This window comes from Triticum aestivum, chromosome 2A (assembly GCF_018294505.1).
Source record: "Triticum aestivum cultivar Chinese Spring chromosome 2A, IWGSC CS RefSeq v2.1, whole genome shotgun sequence".
NCBI lineage: Eukaryota > Viridiplantae > Streptophyta > Magnoliopsida > Poales > Poaceae > Triticum > Triticum aestivum.
Window position 1 is genome coordinate 106360735 of NC_057797.1, and position 9159 is coordinate 106369893.

Genomic DNA, 9159 nt, shown 5'->3' on the forward strand with positions numbered 1-9159 from the left:
TTCATCCCCGCCGTTGTCCACCTTGCCGGCGCCGCTCCTAGGACCGTCTCGTCCACCGCGCCCCGCCGCCACCGTCTACCCTCCTACATCTGCTTCCACGCCGCCGACAGCCATCGCTACCGCAGCACCATCAAATTCTCAGCAGATGCGTACACGGCGCCGCGCCAGAGGCGGTACTCTTTCGTATCTGCTCAACTTATTTATCATAGCAAGAAAATAGATCGCCACTGCTTTACTCTGATTTCTTGTCTTGGTTGCGAAGTTGCCTTTGTCCGGTTTGCACCTTCAGATCCTCCATGGAACGCTCAACACCATACTCACAATGCTTATGGTTTTCCCCTTTTATATTCCACACTAGTTAAATCACAGTAGACTAAATTTCAAAATTGGGTCAATCGATTTTTTAGAGCTCGCCGAAGTTCGCCGGTGCGATCGAAGGGGCTCGGGTGGGGACGGTGGTTGTGGGAGGTGGTGGTGGGGTCGAATGAAGAAAACTCGATGCGGGTGGGGCGGGGGTGGGGGTGGCGGAGGAACACAGGCGGTGGGGCCGGTGGTTCGGCCGGCGGCCCGTGCCGTGTTCTGTATGGGAAGCACAGTATGTTCCTTGTCAGGAAGGGGAGCAGGGACATCTGCAGTCAATAGCTGATAGAGCTAGCCTGTACGTGATCGATAGGATTTCAATTACTAGCGGCAATACAACACCGTAATTTCCAGCCAGTTCCACTTTCCCGATTTATATATCCTGGTTATGGTCTACCCCTGTTATGTACACTATGATCTGCCTAGTTGTTGTGTGCTCTTGTTATCATGGTTTGGCAATAAACTCTCTATACAGTATATTATGAACCTATCATCTGCCAGCTATCCTTACTTCTGGAGCCTATTTTTTGTGTACTTGTGCCAGATTATATAAATGCACGCACCATATTACAGCACACATGAGCTCTCTCATCAGAATCCAGTGATAGCACACAAGTGTTTACAGGGGCGCCCCTATATTAGAATATCATCTGCATTACAAAGATAATCTCACAACTATTTATGTTTTCATGGTTCTCAGATATTATACGCAATTACAGTGAATATCAGAATCCGTGCATCAGAAGAATATTGTGGAATACTGCAATGACTTACAAAATTGGCAGCAAGGCATTGAGTGCCATTCTGGAAGCAATGAAACTCGTACGCTCCCCACCTGTTGATTCTTGTTCAGAATATCATCCTAATGACTATTCTAACCTCGAGGAGTAAAAGGCAGATGGTCTGTCTTGTTCACCCATCAAGGTGCCTGTTCTAATTTGGCAAGGTTTTATTGATTGCGCATATCTTGCATATGTTGTCTTGCATTTCTTCTACTTTGTTGCACCACCATCTGCTTAGTTTACTCATCATATATATCGAGATGCCATGCCCATCCATTATCAATACATATTCCATCTGTCATCATACCATATTTTTTCACTCAAATGTTGTTCTTGTGCATCAGACATCAAAAAGGAACAGGGTGATTGCCGAACCTGAAGGGGCACCAGCAAAGTCCTTGAAAAACGTGGTGGTGCCGGAGAAATCAGACAGCACCCCACTTATATTGGTTGTACAACCAGTGACACAAAACGTAGGACCGACTCCAGCAGATGGTACCCATACTTCACTGGCCACACCACTAGCCCCACCACACAGGACCTGCACTCCAGCAAAAGGTATACCGATTTCATTTGCCATAGCACCAACTGTACCACAAAAAAATCCCACTCCAGCAAAAAGTACAGCAAGTCCACCGGCCGAATACCTATTCCAACTGCAGAGACGGCCAATTCCTGCAGATTGGAACCCCATTCCATTTATTCCCAGTTTAAAAGACAATGCTTTCAATGTTGTTAGGGACTACGTGCATATATTCCCATCATGGGAAGATTATTGTGAAGACAAACACCATTTTCACATCTTCCTGTCCAACTTACGTGTAAGTGCTATTATTCATGGTTATTATTTTCCTGTTTTCTACTGATTGAACACATCAATGATTTACATTACATTGTTGTAACTAGGCGAGGGTCAATCTGGATAGTCATGACGAGCAAAGCTTGCTTGTGCTTTTCAAGGAAGCATTGCAGCAGTATCGGTGTTACCTGAGGAAATCACACTTTGATGGCAAGTCAAACGAATTTCTGGTGAAGTCTCCTGTGCTAAATTTAGAAGACATTGAATGGAAAAACCTTGTTATGAACTGGTCTCGTTCCCAGGATGAGGTATTGTCTATGAAATCACATGACAATTTGAACTTCTACTTTTCCGCATGTGCCTTACGGATCTTTTTTGCAGGAAATCTGCTCAAAGAAGAATTCCAGTTTGACAAGAACGACAGGATATCGCAAATATGATGCCCTCTGCTTTGCTCTTGTTAGTACTTGTTGTCCTGTATCACTGTACTTGCATACATACCTGGTTCATTATGTGACAACAGTATGCATGATAGCTTGCTTATCAATTGTTCGCTCCAAATTATCTGATCTGTATGAATGGTTACATTAGTGTAGAATATATCCAATGCCAATGTTTTTTTAGCTCTGCATTGTTCTTGTAAGTACATGCTGTCCTTTATCAGTGTACTTATAATGACAGGTAGTTGTTCATGTACCATCACTCTGCAGCTTATTTTCCTTTGCCCTCCATTTTCTACACATCAGATCTATATTTACTCTTACCATAAGGTTGGTACTGAAGAAGTTTAGTTGTGCATTGCTCTTGGCTGTACCTTTTGCCTGTATCGCTGCACTTACATTTATAGCTACTTGGTTATGTAGCATCACTCTTCATCTTATCTTAAATATTCTCCATTTTTCGTATATTATCACATCTATATTTACTCTTAACAAAATGTAGAATAAAGGCAATGCTTTTGAAGAAGATTCTGTGGTAAACTTCTTGAATTGCCCCCCCCCCATCAGCATGGACAAGGCCTTTATAGAGCCTGTCTTCACCAATAATGTAAGTTTGTCCATCTCAAGCCTTCAAACTTTGTTGTATATATTTGGTTAGGCATGACTGCAACAGCTGTTTATTTTTGGTGTTTGCATCAAATTGCTTGTTTAAAGTTTATTATATGTAGTTCATAAACAAAAGTTTGTCCTTTCTCAATTTAAGTTTTCAGTTGTACAACCAAGTTCCTTCTTCATACCATGTAAATTAAACTATATAGAGCAAGTGATCTTCTTTTGCACTGCATGTATACTTCTGTTCTTCATCCATAATCTAGTGGTGTGGTGAACCTACCCACTACAACACAATGTCATATTCTGCAATGTCTTAACTATGAACAATGTCATATCATTCTACTATTATTTAAACCGTCTCTTTATTTGCCAATCTGAAATGGTATAAATTGACAGCACACTAACCATTGATACTTATGAGTTCTTGATCTGTAATCCAGTGGTGTCGTGAAGCTGCCAACTCCTTCACAATGTCATTTCCTGCCATGTCTTGACCTGAACAATACCATATTGTGTTAATGCAAAATTAAAGTGTGTCACTTTATTCGTCAGTAAGAAATGTGATGAATTGTCAGCACTGATACTTTTATGTGCAAAACCTGTCATATGTCTGCTTGTTTATCTTTCAGAGTGAGGAAGATATAAGTGTTGAACAAGCGCAGTCTCATCATCTTGCTCAGCTGCTTGCGCTACAGCTCCCCAGCAGGGCTAAGCTTTCCTAAACTCTATTGAAGTGTTGTTGGTTTTGTATATTATTTTGTCGGCGTGTTTATTTGCACTGGTGGCGATCTTTGATGCCCAGTGTATGTAATCTGCTGTCTGCTTATGCTTTATTATCATAATGGCGAACTTTGATGCCCAGTGGATGTAATATGACGTAATTTCTTTATTGTATAGTCTAGGTTTTTTCTTATTCACGATGCTGCAGTTATTTTACTGTATATATATCCTGTCTTCGCAGTAAACCGGCCAAACCGTAAAATTACGGTACATAATCGGGCCGTCATGCAATCACGATGTAGGTTGGGCCTGAAACGTGTCGAACAGCTCACGGGCCGGCAGCAGCCCTAAATGAACCCCGGCCCATGATTGTGCGAATCAAATCACGGGCTTTTAACTGGCCAAAAAATTGTCTCGATCCTTGTTTGGCCCAATCAGATATCGGCTGCGAGCAGGCCGGATGCAAACCGGGCCGTAGTTAGGCCCAACTATATGACGGGCTTTTAACAGGATGAAATTAATATAGGGCCAAAATGTTAAACAGACCCTTAACAGGGCAAAACTAATATCAGGCCGAATTACTAAGTGGGCCTTTAGCAAGTGGGCCCAAAAGCATAGTGTCCAGTTAACGGGCCGAATCTAATACGGGCCATAATTGAGCCCAAAGCCTCTTAAAGGGTCGGACCTGATCTAGGCCGTAATTTGGCCTGGAACGTGGTAGGCCTTTAACGGGCCGGATCTCATATGGGCCACTATTAGGCCCGGAGTGTGGCAGGCCAATAATGGACCGGATCAAATATGGGCCGGCATTTGGCCCAAAACATGGCAGGCAGTTAATGGGCCGACCTACTAGGGTCCTCAAAATCTTGTGGGCCTACAGCTGGGCCGGCCCATTAACGTCGGCGAAATCTCATGGGCCTTTAGCTGGGCCAGCCCATTATGATCCTCAAGAATCTTGTGGGCCTTTACCTGGGTCGTCCCATTACGACACACAAAAATCTTGTGGGCCTTTACCTGGGCCGGCCCATTATGGCCCACAACATCTTGTGGGCCTTTAGCTGGGCCAGCCCATTATGGTCCGCAAAATCTTGTGGGCCTTTAGCTGGGCCGGCCCATTATGGTCCACAAAATCTTGTGGGCCTTTAGTTGGGCCGGCCCATTTAAACTTGTTGGGTCGTGCCACGTGTCGACGTATCATAGGCGCCTTCTGTCCAGTGAGTGGATGACATCTATCCCGACGATGAGCCTACACGTGTTTCCTCTAGCCAATGATGATTTTACACGTGGAAAATCCCCATTGGTCGGGGCTATTAACGGGTTATCGGATCCAAAACCCGACCCGATAGCTTAACGGCGTTCCGTTATGGTGGATGCCACGTGTCGGTTACCCTTGACGAAAGCACTTCTGTGACGCGCGATTTATCGTTATGGAATTGGACACTTCCGTGATGATAATTTTGGTAATTTCATGGAACACTTCTACGACAGCGCGGGTATGACTATCTTGATTCTGTCATAAATTTGTCATGGATGTATATGCATGACAAAAAAAGCGACCTACTGTGACAAACACGTATCATCACGGAAGTGTATTTTTTTGTAGTGAATATATCTTAATGCTATGGTTGGGTTTTACCTTAATGAACGTTAATAGTTGCGGATGCTTGCTAATAGTTCCAATCATAAGTGCATAGAATTCAAAGTCACGGATGACATGCTAGCAGTGGCCTCTCCCACATAATACTTGCTATCGGTCTAGTAAAGTAGTCAATTGCTTAAGGGGCAATTTCGCAACTCCTACCACCACTTTTCCACACTCGCTATATTTAATTTATTGTTTCTTTATCTAAACAGCCCCTACTTTTTATTTACTTACTCTTTATTATCTTGCAAACCTATCCAACAACACCTACAAAGTACTTCTAGTTTCATACTTGTTCTGGGTAAAGCGAACGTCAAGCGTGCGTAGAGTTGTATCGGTGGTCGATAGAACTTGAGGGAATATTTGTTATACATTTAGCTCCTCGTTGGGTTTGACATTCTTACTTATCGAAAACTGTTGCGATCCTTTATAATTGTGGGTTATCAAGACCTTTTTCTGGCGCCGTTGCCGGGGAGCAATAGCGTGGGGTGAATATTCTCGTGTGTGCGTGTTTGCTTTATCACTAAGTAATTTTTATTTGCTGTTCTTAGTTGTTTTCTATCTTTAGTTATGGGTAGGAAACACAAAATACCAAAAAAATTAGTTGTACCTACTAAACCAATGGTTGAAGAACCACTCAAAATCTATCACACTGTTGAAGCTTATTACTTGGATCATCTTCGATCCCTATTTGCTCATGCTGAAACCCCAACTAGCTTAGTTGAGGGCAAATCTTTAGATGAGCATGCTTGTTATGTGCGACACCGTATATCTGAAAAGGGAAACGTTTACTGGATCAAATTCATCGTTTGCAATGCTATGCTTGGAATTTATGTGAAATATATGATTTTATTTGTTGTTCTGAAAACCCTAAGAAACACCTTCCCTATCAATGTGAGTTTAGTGATAATGGAATTGTATCTTCGTATGCTAAGGGTGTTTATAGTTACTATGATGTTCAACAAATCGAAGAATTTGTTGCTTTTAAGGGTGCTTACGAAATTGCTTCTTTGATTGAAAAGTATGATGCTACTCTTTACAAATATGAAAATTTTGACATACTTAAATATTGCTATGATAATTATGCTTCTAATGCCTATGTTGAACCATATATTGAGGACTACTCTGCTGTCCAAGAAGAGACTAATATTTTGCAGGAGTTTATGGAAGAAGAAATTGATGAAACTGTGAGCTCATTGGATGAAAAAGATGATGAGGAGAGCGAAGGACAAAAGGAGGAAGAGCGGATTAGCTACCCGTGTCCACCTTCTAATGAGAGTAACTCTTCAACTCATACATTGTTTAATTTCCCTTCGTGCTTACCGAAGAATGATTGCTATGATGCTTGTTATGATCCCGTTGATTCTCTTGAAATAACCCTTTTTGATGATGCTTGTGGCCAAGATGCCAATATGAATTATGCTTATGGAGATGAACTTGCTATAGTTCCTTATGTTAAACATGAAATTGTTGCTATTGCACCCACACATGATAGTCCTGTTATCTTTTTGAATTCTCCAAACTACACTATATCGAAGAAGTTTGCTCTTATTAAGGAATATATTGATGGGTTGCCTTTTACCGTTGCACATGATGATTTTGATGAATATAATATGCATGTGCTTGCTGCTCCTACTTGCAATTATTATGAGAGAGGAACTATATCTCCACCTCTCTATGTTTCCAATATGATAAAATTGCAAGAAACTGTTTATACTATGCATTGGCCTTTACTATGTGTGCATGAATTGTTCTTTTATGACATGCCGATGCATAGGAGTTAGACTTCGTCATTACATGATATATGTTACCTTGTGCTCACCACTAAATTACAAATCATTGTTAATTAAAATTGGCTTTGATATACCTTGGGATCCGGGTGGATCCATTACTTGAGCACTATATGCCTAGCTTAATGGCTTTAAAGAAAGCGCTGCCAGGGAGACAACCCAGAAGTTTTAGAGAGTCATTTATTTCTGTTGTGTGATTTTATAAAGTTTAAATATAAAAATAATGTGCCAAGGTTTGCCTTTAGGATGTTTACATTTGCTTGATGGTTTGTACGGTGCAGGACAGAAACTTTGCCTGTAGTGCACAATTTTACATTTTTAGCTGGAACGTCAAATGGGTCTGATTCTTTCTGCACTGTATTCCTATACAAATTGTTTATTTTTCCTAATTTTGATAGAATTTTTCAAGTATCATAAGTATGGTGAATGTTCAGATTATTACAGACTGTTCTGTTTTAGACAGATTCTGTTTTTGATGCATAGTTTGCTTGTTTTGATGAAACGATTCATATCAGTGGATTAAGCCATGAAAAAGTTATATTGCAGTAGACACAATGCAAAAGCAAAATATGAATTGGTTTGCAACAGTACTTAGAGTAGTGATTTGCTTTATTATACTAACGGATCTTACCGAGTTTTCTGTTGAAGTTTTGTATCAATGAAGTGTTCGATGATCGAGAAGGTCTCGATGTGAGAAGAAGGAAGAGATGCAAGAGCTCAAGCTTGGAGATGCCCGAGGCACCCCAAGTAAATATTCAAGGAGACTCAAGCGTCTAAGCTTGGGGATGCCCCGTAAGGCATCCCCTCTTTCTTCAACAAGTATCGGTATGTTTTCGGATTCGTTTCGTTCATGCGATATGTGCAATCTTGAAGCGTCTTTTGCATTTAGTTTTCATTTATATTTTATGCACCATGCTGGTATGAGATAGTCCTTGATTGATTTATAGAATGCTCTATGCACTTCACTTATATCTTTTGAGTATGGCTTTATAGAATGCTTCATGTGCTTCACTTATATCATTTGAAGTTTGGATTGCCTGTTTCTCTTTACATAGACAACCGCCATTTGTAGAATGCTCTTTTGCTTCACTTATATTTGTTAGAGCATGGGCATATCTTTTGTAGAAAGAATTAAACTCTCTTGCTTCACTTATATCTATTTAGAGAGATGACAGGAATTGGTCATTCACATGGTTAGTCATAAAATCCTACATAAAACTTGTAGATCACTGAATATGATATGTTTGATTCCTTGCAATAGTTTTGCGATATAAAGATGGTGATATTAGAGTCATGCTAGTGGGTAGTTGTGGATTAGTAGAAATACTTGTGTTGAGGTTTGTGATTCCCGTAGCATGCACGTATGGTGAACCGTTATGTAACGAAGTTGGAGCATGAGGTATTTATTGATTGTCTTCCTTATGAGTGGCGGTCGGGGACGAGCGATGGTCTTTTCCTACCAATCTATCCCCCTAGGAGCATGCGCGTAGTACTTTGTTTCGATGACTAATAGATTTTTGCAATAAGTATGTGAGTTCTTTATGACTAATGTTGAGTCCATGGATTATACGCACTCTCACCCTTCCACCATTGCTAGCCTCTCTAGTATCGCGCAACTTTCGCCGGTACCTTAAACCCACCATATACCTTCCTGAAAACAGCCACCATACCTACCTATCATGGCATTTCCATAGCCATTCCGAGATATATTGCCATGCAACTTTCATCATCATCATATACATGACTTGAGCATTCATTGTCATATTGCTTTGCATGATCTTAAGATAGCTAGCATGATGTTTTCATGGCTTGTCCATTTTTTGATGTCATTGCTACGCTAGATCATTGCACATCCCGGTACACCGTCGGAGACATTCATATAGAGTCATACCCTTGTTCTAGATATTGAGTTGTAATATTGAGTTGTAAGTAAATAAAAGTGTGATGATCATCATTATTAGAACATTGTCCCATGTGAGGTTATCAAAATAAAAGTGGCCAAAGAAGCCCCCCC